Below are 15,012 nucleotides of genomic sequence, written 5' to 3' on the forward strand. Positions count from 1 at the left end.
TTACATATATAAAAAGCAATGTCAACTTGGTAACCATTTTGAGCTGCCCAAAGGAGAAAGAGTTCGTCCTTGGTGATCCTACCCGTGTTTGCACTTCTACCCAAAATGATAATTAAAAGGAACATGTGAAGGATCCTTAGGCCCTATTTCGGATGGAATTGGTGGTAGAGACATACGCCTTGAAAGGTTATGTGTTCCCTGTTAAAGATATCCATGCTTCCCTCTCAGTTTACCCAACAGGTGGGTTGCAACTTGCCTTCATTGGTGTACCAAGAATGTGGTTGAAGGATGCTATGGTGGTCCTTATTTTGGAAAAGTTTAGGTTGAAGGTAACTTGACCAACAACATGAGGACTGAACGAGTCATATTCAAACCTAAAACTGGAGAGGAACTCCATTGTTAATCTCTTATAAGTCCCACTTCGTATCAACAATAAACTTTTCCATCCCATCTTATCAAGAATTCTAACAAAGTCATCTTTTATCTGCAACCTTTCAAGTAGAGGTTTAGTGATATACCTAGTGGGTCTTACCTTATGTGTGAACTGAACTAGGACTAAATTGGTGGCTGGATGATTTGTATTAGTCTCGACAAGCACATTATACATTATAGGAGGCGGGAAACACTTCCTCCTTTTTAGCGTGAACTCGTGTGAAGAAGTATGGGCACATCGAGGAGGCATGATTTCTACGTTGCTAGGTAGAGAAATGAGAAACTTCAAAGGGAAGCGGTTGAGTTTGTAAACCCACAAATGGGGATTCAAATATTTGAAAAGGAGGGAGTGGACATTTATAGCATCAAAGTGAAAAAGATTTAAAAACAATACACCTAGTAAGTTGTATGCAAAACACGTGTCTCAAGTTAATATAAAAATTTGACAGCTGTAAAAAGGAAGTAAGTTGGAAAGCTTGCACCTGGAAAGTGGGCTTCTTATTAAAAAAAATGATGCAACCACCTCTATCCAGTGGAGGTGAAATGACCTATATAAGGGTCATTTGAAAGCTCCTTTCGCCACCTGTATGCATAGCTGTTGCTACTTCATTTCTCCTTCCCCTTTTTTTTTGGTGACACGTGGCATCAACTAAAATGACTCCCTTTTTCCTTAGTGCTCCATTAACTTTCCTTGAAAATAAATAATATAAGACAATTTTTGAATTGAAAATGCCAGTAAAACAAATAATAAAAAAAAAGGTAATGTTAAAGTAATAAAAATAAAATAAGGGAAAATAAATAATAAAAGAAAAAATAAAAATAAATAAACACACAATTAATATAATAATAAATAAATAAAATAAAGAAAAAGATTGGGTTACCTCCCAATAAAAGTTGCTTTAAGGTCATTAGCTTGACCACAAGTTTTTTTTGTTAACTTGGTGGCTCCGTTAAGGAGTGTTTTACTCCTTGTGGTATTCCTTCACCCATTAGGCACGACTTTAAGCACTGGCCATTGACTCTGAAAGGGTTGGAAAATTCTCCTTGAATTTCAATTGCTCCATGACAAAATGCCTTTATTACGCAGAAGGGTCCAGACCAACGGGACTTTAATTTTCCCGGAAAGAGCTTCAAGCGGGGATTAAAAAGCAACACATAATCTCCTTCCTTGAATTCTTTCCTCTGAACGTGCTTATCGTGCAATAATCTAGGTTCATCAGTAGCCTTTAAATCAATATTTAATTTTTTTTATTGCTTAAAAAGCCTTATGCTCTAATTCTACTGGCAGATGGCATGGTTTTTCGAACACTAGCCTAAAGGGCGACATTCCAATCGGGGTCTTATAAGCAGTTCTATAAGCCCAAGGAGCATCATCTAGCTTAATTCCCCAGTCTTTTCTGGCATTATTCACTGTTTTCTGCAAATGCCCTTAATTTTCCGATTGAAAATTTCAACTTGTTGACTTGTTTATGGGTGATAAGGGGTTGTTACCTTATGGGTTACTCCACCATATCTTTTCAGAAGTGGTTCCACGGATCTATTACAAAAATGAGTTCCCCCATCGCTAATGAAAATTCAGAAGTGGTTAGCATAAATTTCTTTAAAAATTTTATCACCACTCTTGCATTTTGGCTGGTGTAGTAATTGCCTCTGCCCACTTAAAGACATAATCGACTATCAATAAAATGTACTTGTTCGAGTAAGAAGATGGGAAAGGTCCCATGAAGTCTATCCCCCAAACATAAAATATTTTAACCTCGAAAATTTCATGGAGTGGAATCTCGTCTCTTCTCTATATGTTCCCATTTCTCTACCATTTGTCACACGAAATCACAAAATTTCATGTATCTTTAAACAACGTAGGCCAGGAGAAACCTACTTGCAAAACCTTTGCAACTGTCCTTGTTGTTCGAAAATGGCCTTTATAATGCAAAGAATGGCAGTAGAATAAAAATTCTTGAATTTCTTCCTCTAGCAAGCATCGTCTGGCAATTCCATCTCCACATTTCTTGTACAACAACGGTTCTACCCAATAATAATTTTTCAATTCATCTAGGAAGTTCTTCCTTTGATTATAACTCATATTGGGCAGAATAACCTTACAGATAAGGTAATTAAGATAATCTACAAACCAAGATACTTTGTAGTCTCTGAAAGTAAATATCTGCTCTCCAAAGAAATGAGTCATCAATTGGGAGACGGGAATAGTCTTCTATATAACCCTCGATAGGTGATCTGCCACAACATTGTCAGCTCCTCTTTTATCTTTGATCTTAAAATCAAACAGTTGTAAGAGTAAAACCCAACGGATCAATCTCAACTTTGCCTCTTTCTTGCTCATCAGGTATTTAATGGTCGCATGATCCGCAAAAATGGTGACTTTCAATCCAAATAGGTAGTCTTCAAATTTGTCCATTGTCCATACCACAGCTGGGAACTCTTTTTCAGTTGTAGAGTAATTGACTTGAGCTTCATTTAGAGTCCAACTAGCATAGTAAATGGCATAAGTTTTTTTCTCTTTGCCCTAAGACTGCTCTATTGCATAGTCACTTCTGTCACACATCAGTTCGAACGACAAACTCCAATCTGGGGGTTGAACAACTAGAGCCAATATTAAGGCCTCCTTTAACCTGCAAAAAAAACTCAAACATTCCTTGTCAAAATCAAACGGGACATCTTTTGCCAACAAATTACACAGAGGTTTAGAAATTTCGGAAAATTTTTTAATGAATCGACGGTAAAATCCTGCATGTCCAAGGAAACTTCTAATTCTTTCACCAACGATGGAGGTGGCATCTTCTCAATAATTTCCACCTTTTCCCCTGTTTACTTCAATTCTTCGCTCTGATACAAAATGTCCAAGGGCTACACCTTCTTAAATCATGAAATGACATTTTTTCCAGTTCAGAACAAGGTTAACTTCATCACAGCACTTCAAAACTTTAGAAAGATTAGCCAAACAAGAATCAAAAGAATTTCCATACATAGAAAAATCATCCATAAAGACTTCCTTTATTTCTTTAATAAAATCAGAAAATATAGCCATCATGCACTTTGGAATGTCGCTGTTGAATTACATAATCTGAAAGGCATGCGTCTAAACGTAAATGTGCCAGGACATATGGAAGTGGCTTTGTCCTAATCTTGAGGATGTATGCATATTTGATAAAATCCAGAAAAACCATCTAAATAACAGAAATGTGAATAGGACTTGCTAATCTTTCTAAAATCTAGTCGATATAAGACAGGGGAAAATGGTCTTTACAGGTGGCACTATTCAACTTTCTATAGTCTACACACATTCTCCAACCCATAATGGTCCTAGTAGCTAATGTTTCATCGTTTTCTCCTTTCACCACTATGATTCCTCCTTTCTTAGGTACTGCATGAATAGGATTAACCCAGGTGCTATTTGAAATTAAGTAAATAATTTATGCATCAAGCAACTTGGTTATTTCCCTCTTCACTATCTCCTTCATGTTAGGATTCAATTTTCTTTGAGGCTCAATTAAAGGTTTGACACCTTCATTAAGTATAGTCCTATGCATGCAAATAGAAGGACTAATTCCCTTAAGGTTATGAATACTGTATTCAAAAATCCTTCTATTTTCCTTAATTAGGTTCAACAATTTATTTTCTTGATCACTAGTCAAACAAGAATTAATTATCACAAGATAAGTAGAGTTAGGACCAAGAAAAGCATACCTTAATCCAGAAGGTAAAGGTTTAAGGTCTACCTGTGGTGAGTCCTCTTTTAGAGATGGGGTTGTGCCTGAGTGCTCTCCTTCATCATGATTGTCTAAGTCTTCAAATTTTGAGCTTTTTGGGAGGGATATTGAAGGATTTTGCTCCATCATTTACTTGTAGGTTTGCACTTTATCAGTCGTTGTTGAGGTTCCTTTGGCATTCATAAGACGTGCCTCCAATGGGTCAAAATGACTTTCATTTATAGATATTTCCTTGACTGCTTCATCTACTACATCAATTCGAATACATTCTAAAAGACTTGCTGGATGTTTCATAGCTTCAAATAAATTGAATACTTGTAACAGACTGATTTTCTTTTAGTGTCGGTAATAGTGATTTACCGGTCTGTGAATAGTACCATCGGTCCGGGACTTGGTATTATTTTAGTCCGGAAAAATTACTATGCCTATTTAATATTTTATTTACTATTTTTGGAGCATGTTTGCATGATTTAGGAGGGTAGAAAATATTTCATGAATATTATTGGAGAGTTTATGTATTAAATGCATAATATTTCTAGTGTGGTGTATTAAGAAATAAATGAGGAATTATTTTAGTAGAGTTAATTTAATTAATTGGTGGAGTTAAATAATAAGTAGAAGAGAATTATTTGAGGAATATTTAGAGCCATTGGATGAGATTACTTAGGACTTGATCTTAGCCACACATTTGGCATGAAATTAGGAAGTCAAATTTGACTTTGTCACCTTAAAGTTATCACCACAACATTTTTCTTTCTTCTCTTCTCATTCTCCACGCCATTTTCCTCTTCTTTCTGTTCTTTCATTTTCTTCATTTTCTTACCTCCAAATTACCACCAAGCTACCTAATTAAACTATGAAATAGTATTTAATTCTTAAGAATTAAGTAGTAGAAGTTGAGATTGGTGATTAAAAGCAAAGAGAAGTGAAGTTACCATTGAAGCAAGTAAGTTGTGGTTTTTGAGTTTTGTGAATTAATAAGTAGAATTCATGGTTTAGACATGTTATTGATGCATTAAATCATGCTCCAACTATTTCTTTTGTCAAGTTTTGCTTTTAATGTTGATTTCTCATACTTTGAAGAGGTTGGAGAACCATCCTCAAAGGGTAAAGAGAAAGCCAAGGAGTAAGGCTTTCCAAGCTTATTTAAGCTTGTTAATAAGGTTAGTGCAATCATATTCTCTTTCCCTTTCACTTGTTTAAGTTGTTTTATAATGGTTAGGTTTTTGAATGTATTTTGGGAACTTTGTATGTTTGGTTAAATTGATGACTTTTAATGTTAGATATGTTCTGAAGTGGGATTGGAACTCATTTTCGACCCCTATACACTTTCCATCTGTTTCTGACTTCTTCATGAAAGTTTTAGCTCTATTTCTTAGCTTTCCAAAACATATTCTTATGTCTAATTCGAATACTTGTAGCTCAATTTATGATTTAAATACCAAAACTGGTTCTGTTATGGTGTCTTACCTGTATATTCGAAATGATTGTCCATTTTGACCACTCCAATGGAAAAATAATGTCTTATGTTCTTCATAAAAGTTGTATCTATACTTCGTAGTTTTCCAACCCATCCTCTTGTGTCCAATTTGGAGATACATAGCTCAACTTATGGCTGAAACACCCAAATTGACTCTGTTGTGACGGGCCACATGCATCACTAAATTGAGTGCCCATTTTGACCACTATAATGACAAGATTAGGTTCTAAGTTCTTCATAAAAGTTGTTTCCCTGTGTCTTGAGACTTCTCTCGTTCTGAATTGGTTTAATTTGAGTGTTTGGTTAAGTAGGAATTCAATAAACATTGGACTTGGTTCTGCTGAATCAGGTCTGATCTGTTGGTTTGTGTTCCTAGCTTTTGTTTGCTATCTTACCTATTGATCTGGGCTGTGGTCCCTTCTTAACATTTGTACAATTTTGTCTTAACTTTATAATGAATCTGATTTCATTCAATTTAGAGTCCCATAACTCAAGTTATGTTTTAAAAACCCAGCAAAGGTCAAGTTTATGAACATGCTGAAAAGTTCTTGATTTATGTACTTTTATACTATATTAAGTATATATATCTATAGTGTTTTGAGTAAGAATTTTGAAATGATGGGTATTAAGAAATGAAGAGTTTTGATTAAGAATTATTACTTTGTAAAAGAATGATTTTGATTTGGGCTCTACTATACATGATTGAAATGTGGTATGATGAGATTGATTTTGTTATGTGAAGCTATGATCATATGCTAGGGTTATCAGCCCTTATAAATAGGCAGACGCGCTTAGTTGTGTGATGGGGGTGGTGCTTTCATAGACCACAATTGTGTGATGGGGGTGGCGCTTTCATAGGCCACGATTGTGTGATGGGGGTGGCGCTAACATAGGCCACGATCAAATCTGCTTATGGTCATTCTGCATGAGTACGAGCCTTAACTAAAGAATGAAATTTATTTTTGCTAATAAAAGAATGAAGACAGATTTGTATTTATAATCGTCTTATTGTTTTCACAGTGTTTTAATTAAATTAATGCGATTTCGGTATGTATATACTTGAGTAATTTAAAGCACTTGCGAGACTTGCCTTGGCTATTCTTGGTATTTTAATTGTTGGTTATTTAGCACCACTGAGTCTTCCACTCAGCGCGTTGATTTTTATCACGTGCAGGTTAGGAGCAGAGGGTGTTCTGCAAGACCAGAGGAGTAGCATCAGAGTAGATATCACATTTTAGGTAGGATATTTTGTAAATGGTGATTTTTGGCATGTATATAAATATTGTGTTGTGGAGGTTGTATATAATAAGTTTATAATGTATTAAGAGTTATTATTATTTAAGGAAATAACATCTTATTATATTTTTGGTGTATGATGATTATATATTCCTTGAAAAGAATGTGTTTAGAATATTATGAGTATATTGATGGATATTTAGAAGTGCTTGTGGTATGTTGTGAGTATATTGATTGGAGTTTTGGGGTTTGGAGAAAATTGGAAGTGTGTATATTTTCTTTGTGTGGCAAGGTAATTTTTAGGGGAAACCCTTGCAAAATTTTCGTAGGAATTTCCTTCAATATTTTGTTTTAAAAAAAACAATGTTAATTACTTGCCTCCTTATGAAAATTTAACCACTTCTAATTTGTGATCTAGCTTTAATAAGTGACATAAGACAGTGCTCCGGCACCGATTGTGGCATCCGCCATCTGGTTCTCCGGGATTGGCCGGTGGGTATTACATTTTGTGGTATCAAAGCATAGGTTTAGACGATTCTAGGATATATGATTTGGTATAAGAGTTTATTCGATTTGGAGTAATGATATAAGGTTAAATACATGCCATGTTAGTTTGTTTTGGGAATCTCTCTCTGATGCGAATCTGCTGGTCTTTGTAGGTATTTAGTGATGTCTCAGCACCTGCCGGATGAGGAGGTGGGCAGTTATGCCCCTCCAGAGGGTGCTATGTTAGAGGGTGGTACGCCAGCCGGTGGTGTCGCTGGTGGCATTCTAGGTTCCGATGCAGAGCGCGCCTCGGCTGTAGGTGTTTTCGCCGAAATCCCGAACCCCGGAAGGATATCGAAAAACGTCTTTTTTATTTTGTTTATTAGTGTTTTGGAAAAAAAGTGATAAAAATCCTTTTTGGATAAACGATGCCGATAAATCGGTCTTACACAATGATTTTTAGTCGCCAACCATTTTTTCGACAATGAGACCGTTTTTATTTTAATTTTATTAAATGACTCCATTTTAAACCCAATTTTATTCAAGGCCAAATTATTTAGAGAAACTGGTCAGGCGTACCAAGTACGATTCTAGGTAAGGGAATTAGGTACGTCGGCCCGTTGGAAGCCGACGCCCGGAAGACCGGCCTCTTTTAACCTACGATTTCTAATTGATTTTATTTTCGAAAAGCCAATTATTTAAACCCAACCCGAACAAATCGAACCGAGTTCCTATGTGGAAAATTATTTAATCGTCTCAAATAAATTCATCCATTGCATCCATTCATAAATAAATCATCATATCCATCATCCACCCATAATACATATCAAATAAAGATAAAAAGACCCGCTCTTGCCTTATGGTTAAAGGCGGGCCACAAACCGAGTTTAATAATATAATTAATGATAAACAATAAGAAATAAATCCTAAAAATCTCATAATCATCAATAATTAATTGATTTAGTTTGATTAAGACTCAGTTTGCCCATAATTGATCATTTTCCGGGTTAGGATTAAAGTCTACTTAATGAAATGAAATTAAAACAAAATAACAAAAATAAATTGAAACTAGGAAACAGTCGCGTCACGCGGGTGTTCTATGGAAGAACAGTCGCGTGGCGCAACTCTTATCCTTTATTCTAGAACCCATAGAAGTTGCGTCACGCAGCTGTTCTATGAAGAACAGTCGCGTGACGAAACTCTATCATATTACTGGAGCTTGGAACAGTCGCGTCACGCGAGTGTTCTATGGAGAACAGTCGCGTGACGGAACTCATACCTACGTGACGGAACTGTTTGTGACTTACTCCAAATCCTCAACTTTATTGATTATTTATTCAAGATATCATATTAAATACAAATATGAGGATAAAAATATATTGGGTATACAAATAGCTGCGTCACGCAGGTGGTCCAGTCCGAATCAAAGACTTTTGGACATGAACAGCCACGTCACGCAGGTAGTAGCTGCGTGACGCGACTGCTCTGGTCCGCAACTACCTTTCAAACTATCTTTTTTACGTTTCTTTTTTGTTAACAGTGGTTTAACACAACTCAAAAATAGTCAGAAATGGGCAAAATGGCGTTTAACCAATACCAAATTAACCAAATACTAGAAAAATGAGATTTTTAAGAGATAGAATATTAGAAATGAAAAAGAGAAGTTAGAATCGTTACCTAGCCCTCAGATTTGAGGATTGCATGCACTGGAATTAGTTCAGAGACGTTGTATCACGATTCCAGAAGCGTGGTTATCCAGCAAACGTTTTCCTTTTATCTTTTCTCTTTTTTTGCTCTCTTTATCTTTTTTTTTTTTTTTTTTGTTTTTCTTTTGATTTCCAAAACCAAAAATGTCTAATGGTTTGATCTTCCTCAAGTTTACTCACTTGAGTTCTTGGGGAAGAAAACCTTGGCCGTTTTTGTAAACTTAGGTTAAAGCTTTTCAATTTTTTAGAGCCAAGAATCAGAGAAAAATGTCAAAAGTCTCGTTTTTGCTGTAAAATGTTGTATTTATATGGCTAGGGCAACAGGGCAGTCGCATCACGCGGGTAGAAGCTGCGTGACGCACCCGTAAACCTGCGTGACGCGACTCACTTTTTATACAGTTGCCGCGTATCCATACAAACAGTGCAGGCCATTGCACGGGCGCGCGCCAGAGGTGTCAGCCCTGTTAGAGCTGCGTGACGCAGCTAAGAGTGCCGTCACGCAGGTACTAGCTGCGTGACGTAGCCCTAACACGGGTCAGGCTCCTTTGGGCGGTTTGATTCAATTTTTGGTTCAAACACTTCTGGTTTATCGTGATACCTTGTCCCTTGTCCTCATATCATCATTGGGTCAGGTGGAGGCATAAAATCACGCGTCAACAGTTTGCCCCCCCACTTTATCATTAATTGTATAAACGATTAATGTTAAAGTGGTCTATTGACGCGCCTTCTATCAGGCAATCCTCTCGAAGCTCGGTTTGATCGGCTTGGAAAGATGCTGAATCAATCATCTGGTCACCTCCTAAGCTCGGTTTGATCGGCTTCGTCGGTTTCCATCCAACATATGAATGACTTCAAAGCCCGGTTTAATCGGCTTGGAAGAAACCTTCGGGGCTCGGTTTGATCGGCCTGAAGGGTTTTGAAGATTTGGTCACCTTCTCAGCTCGGTTTGATCGACTTCGTCGGTTTCCACGGAATCTGAAGAGACATCCTCGAAGCTCGGTTTGATCGGCTCGAAAAATGTTGATTTGGTAATAAAGTCTTCGAAGCTCGATTTGATCGGCTTGAAGAGCTTTGATCTGGCCACCTACTCAGTTCGGTTTGATCGGCTTTGTCGGCTCCAGTCGGTTTTGAAAGGGCATCTTCGAGGCTCGGTTTGATTGGCTCGAAAGACGTGGATTTTACCTTGGTCAACTTCGCAACTCAACATCATTGACTGGGGAAGAAGTCCCGAACAGCTTCGCAATACAACATCACTGATCGAAAATTGAAATTGTTCTGATTAGCTTCGCAATGCACCATCACTAATTAGAAGGACCTATCGGCTTCGAAAAACCATCACCGGTTGGCCTGAAAAATTGTTCACCAGAAGAAAGAGAGCAATGTCCGGGTACGAATAGACTTTGCTTTCTGTTAGAAAAATATTGGAACATCACATGTTCCCATGCATTACTTATGAAAAATTTTGTAAAAATTTTGGCGTAAACGATTTAACAGACAATTTGTTATCTGCATTTTCAGATATACCTTTTATGATATAGTAGTCGAAAGAAAACTCACCTGAGGGTAATCTGGGCAATTTGATGTCCTGCCCCCTGTGCGATGAGTAGACAAAAATTACCGATGTGTACGAGGCGCACATCGACATCAAGTTGCCGGAATGGGTCGTTGTGGGCTTTTGAAATGGGCCGTGTGGGCCTGTTGGGCTTGAAAAGAGATAATGGGCCCGATGCTCTTTTTGGGCCTGGAAGAGTGGGCTTGGGCCCAGCTTGTTTACTATAAGTAACTTCTTTCATAACCAATTCAGTTTCACTCATTCACAAACCCTAAGCGATTGAAAATTCTCTGAACTGTTCAACTGAAAAACGATGTCTCAGATTTCAGAAATCCCTGCTTTTGCTTACACTCAGGAGATGGAGACCCTCGGGGCCCTACCCGATATCCCAACCTTTGACGGCGAGCCGGTGCCGGTGAGCTGGAATCCGCTGACCCCTGGGACACGACCGTTGCAGCTTCTGCCATTGCCGGGTACGGAGTTCCCGGTCCGGTACGAGACGAGCCGGATGCGCGGCTTTTAGTCCGAGGTAAGTAGAAAATTCCTTTCTCCTTTTTGTTTTTTACTGCTTTTGATCCGTAGCTGTAGTAAATAAGACTGTAATTTTGTGTTTAGGCCTGCGTCAACAGTCGCGTCACGCAGGTAGGAGTTGTGTGGCGCGGCTGTTCTTCCATGAACAGTTGCGTGATGCAGCTGTTCTTATGTGAACAGTTGCGTGGCGCAACTGTTCGAGGCGCCAGAAACCCTAGCTTGCCTTGAACCTTATAATCGACCCCTTTTTACTGTGTTAAACCTTGATTTGTTGACGTTTGATTGTTGATAACTCTAGGCGACTTGATTTTGCCCTGAAAATTGCATGAAAACAATACAAACATAGTGGGATTAGGTTGAAATTGAACTACTGCGTACCTTCGACAGTTGCGTCACGCAGCTGTTCTTTGGAAGAATAATTGCATGACGCGACTGTTCGTCAATGTGTAAGAGTCTTGAACAGTTACGTGACGCAGCTAGCGAGATGCGTGGCGCGACTTCGTGGTTGCGTGACGCAACTGTGTAGTGGTGTGGCGCGAGTGCTGAGGTGCGCTACACAGCTATACTTCTGAGTGCGCAACTTGGGCAAAGCTGCGTGGCGCAACTACGTAAACGCGTGACGTGACTTTGTAGTTGCGTGACGCAGCTACGGTTCAAACCGAACTTTGGTTTTTATTTTTCCTGCCATAGAAGAAAATAAACAATTGTTAGTCTTATATTTATTGAAATCGAAATTTTTCTTATAGGTTAATCTGGGCAAGGTCCGCTCGGGCGGATCGGCTACTGATGCTTCTGCTTTCTGGGATCTGCTGGACCCGCCTATGCGAGCTCGGGTCGTCGCTACAGGCTTCGGAGATTATGCCGCAGGATTGCGCCGCACGCAGCCTCGTTTCCCGCCCACTATGCGATATGCATTGATGGAGCGGTGGAACGATTGCACACATACTTTCATATTCGGGTTCGGCGAGATGACTCTCACGCCTGTGGACTACGCTGCTATTACTGGCCTGCGCTTCACTGGCCCGGTTCCCCCACTGGATGCTCGGTATCAGACGGCCACCCTCGGGGCCCAGTTAGTCCGTTCCTTGCTCGGTGTTGCTACGCAGACTCGGTACACCGTACAGGGGTGCATGTCTTACGAGACGGTCTTTCGGTTCTGGGCCGAGAGGATCAGGATCCGGTTGGAGGCTTGGAGGGAGTTGCCGGAGGAGGTCCGACCTGCTGCTCCTGCGTATACTCGGGAGGAGAGGGACCAGGCCGCTCGGTCCTTCTTATTCTATATTATCTCGTCCCAGCTGTTATGCACCTCCCAGAATAAGGGAGACCCGGTGGTGCTGGCATGTCTTCGGGATCTGGGCCAGGTCGGGTCCTTCGATTGGGCCACACTCGGTTTGGCTCATCTCTATCACGGTCTGGATGTCTGGACCCGTGGTAGCGGTGAGTCGAACTGGCTGTTCATTCGACCTCTGGAGGTAACATTCTTTCACTCTTCGCCCTTTTATTCATGATTATCAACTATCCAACTAACTGATGTCATTTCTTTTTCTGCTGCAGGTATGGTCCTATGAGTACTGTATCTACCCGGGCGGTCCGAGTGGCGACTCTCCCATCGAGACCAGGAGGATTCCTCGCTATCTGGCCCACTGCCATCACACTTACGCCAGTGGCGAGGATCCCGAGTACTGGCGGAGCTTCCTTAATGACCGGGAGTTGTCCGATGTGAGTACAGAAAGAACCTCTGAATCTTTAGCTTATTTTTCTTTCTTTCTTCTTCTTTTTTTTTTTATCTTAATACATAACAAATACTGATTTCTCCTTCTTTTGTAACTGTCCCTGACTCCATGGGACTGTGAGGCCTGGCGGACCTACCTGGGCCGGGAGGTGGCTGAGTTGCACACCCGATCGAGGCTGCTGATGCGGGGATATTGGGCCGACCGCTACTTCCTTGGAGAGAGAGTTTTCGACACTCCGGTAGTTCCATCACAGCGGAGGGTGCCTCATGCTCCCCTCGGCATATGTGTCTGCTGGAGGGCTTGACCCGGGAGGACTTGGAGGTAGAGTACAGAGGCTTCTCGGCGAACGATTTCCTATCCGCCGGCGACTTCCCCTCTTACTTTGCCTCTCGGATGCAGGTGCGGCTTCCCGAGGTCCTCGAGTACACCCAGGTAACTCATCTGATCTTCTGCCTTATTTACTGTTATTACTACTTTCACTGTTTCAAATCGCTGATGCCATTATTTTCTCTGCAGGAGCGGAAGACGCACAAGACTGCGGCTCATTACTGAGCTGAGGCAACGGCTGAGGCCGGTGGCGCGGCGGCTCCGGCTTGACCGGCCGGTGTAGTGCTGGGTAACGTGCCGTTCCCACCTGGTATGGAGGTAGTGCTGGATCCCGGTCTAGGCCTTGGAACTGGCATCATCATCCCCGCTGATCTTCGACAGGCTCCTCCTCTGGTGCAGCTGGACCCTGAGCACGCTACACACGTAAGTCATAAACCGAATTTACAAAGTTAGAAGCATTTTACCTGAGTAGTCTTTTAATGGATATTCCTTGTTTGCAGGTGCCGGCCTAGAGATACCAGGAGATCTGTCAGCGGTTCGGGTTTGCCCGATCCTACATTGGTCGGCTCTACTCCGAGCGGCACGAGTTGGTATGAACTTTACACATGTCTACCGCTTTTTTGCTTCTTATTATCTGGTAGACTTTCTTACATATGTCTGCTTTTACAGGAGCTGGAGAACGGTAGGCTACGGAGGCATCAGTCTCGTCAGTCCAGTGCCGTGAGCCGGCTTCAGGCAGAGGTGGAGCGGCTTCGGACGAGACTAGAGGTTGAGGGCATCCCGCTCGATTCTTCTGATGAGGATGAGGATGGTTCTTCTTCTGATGGCGCGCCATCGTCTCCACCTCATCCGACTGTTGCTGGTCCGAGCCGCAGGCGGCGGTAGTCCTACTCCAGGTCTCCTCCATTTTTGGACGTTTTTGAACATTTTGAACATTTATTAGTTTTTCATTATTTTTTGGATGGTTGTATAGTTATTTATTTTTATTTTCTTTTTATTTATACACATTTTTTATTGTTGTGTGTGTTTATATTTTACAACTGCGAAGTCTTGTTCCTGCAAAAATAAAACACAAGTACAAAAATACAAAAAAGAGGACGGTGTCCCGTTTGTTTGCAAAAACGGTGCACCTTATTAGTGGTCCATGGACCGATTTGTTATTATAAATAAAATGAGTGAAATAAATTGAAGTAAAGAAAGAATAACATAAGGGACTTAAAATAAAATAGTACAAAAATAATCACCAAACAATAGTGGATCGTATCACTTACCTGACAGGGCGATTAACACGGTCATAAAGATTCAACCTCCTTATTGTACCAATCGTCCTTTTTATTGATTAGTGCGGCTCTAAATGCTCACCAACCTAAGTAGTCCATACATGAGTGTCTTTTCAACTACTTCTGACAGTGGGCATTAAGTCGAATGATGACAATGCTTCACTCACCGGTCACTTTACCCTGCTATAAATGGGCGTTTCATTTCACTTTTCCTTCGCATCCAATCATTCAAAGCAGATCAATTTCTTAGTTAATGACCTTGTTGGCTCTGCCTTTATTAATTTCTACTTCCTGCACACATGAATCAACAACATACAACAAACTTTTTCCTTTAGAATCATTTGTCGTGTTAGTTATTTGGGCCTCCTGCCCTTGGGTCAATAAATGACAACTCATAAAATAAAGGTTGTTCTGTAAAGACAAAAGCTTGTGTTTGGAAACAACAAAGAATGGAGTGACTGTTTTATTACCTGCACAAATCAAACAAAAAATAACAAATGTAACTCCTTTATGTATGCATG

Source organism: Jatropha curcas, chromosome 6 (genome assembly GCF_041381405.1).
Source record: "Jatropha curcas cultivar XTBG-Jc1 chromosome 6, XTBG_Jcur_1.0, whole genome shotgun sequence".
Taxonomy (NCBI): Eukaryota; Viridiplantae; Streptophyta; class Magnoliopsida; order Malpighiales; family Euphorbiaceae; genus Jatropha; species Jatropha curcas.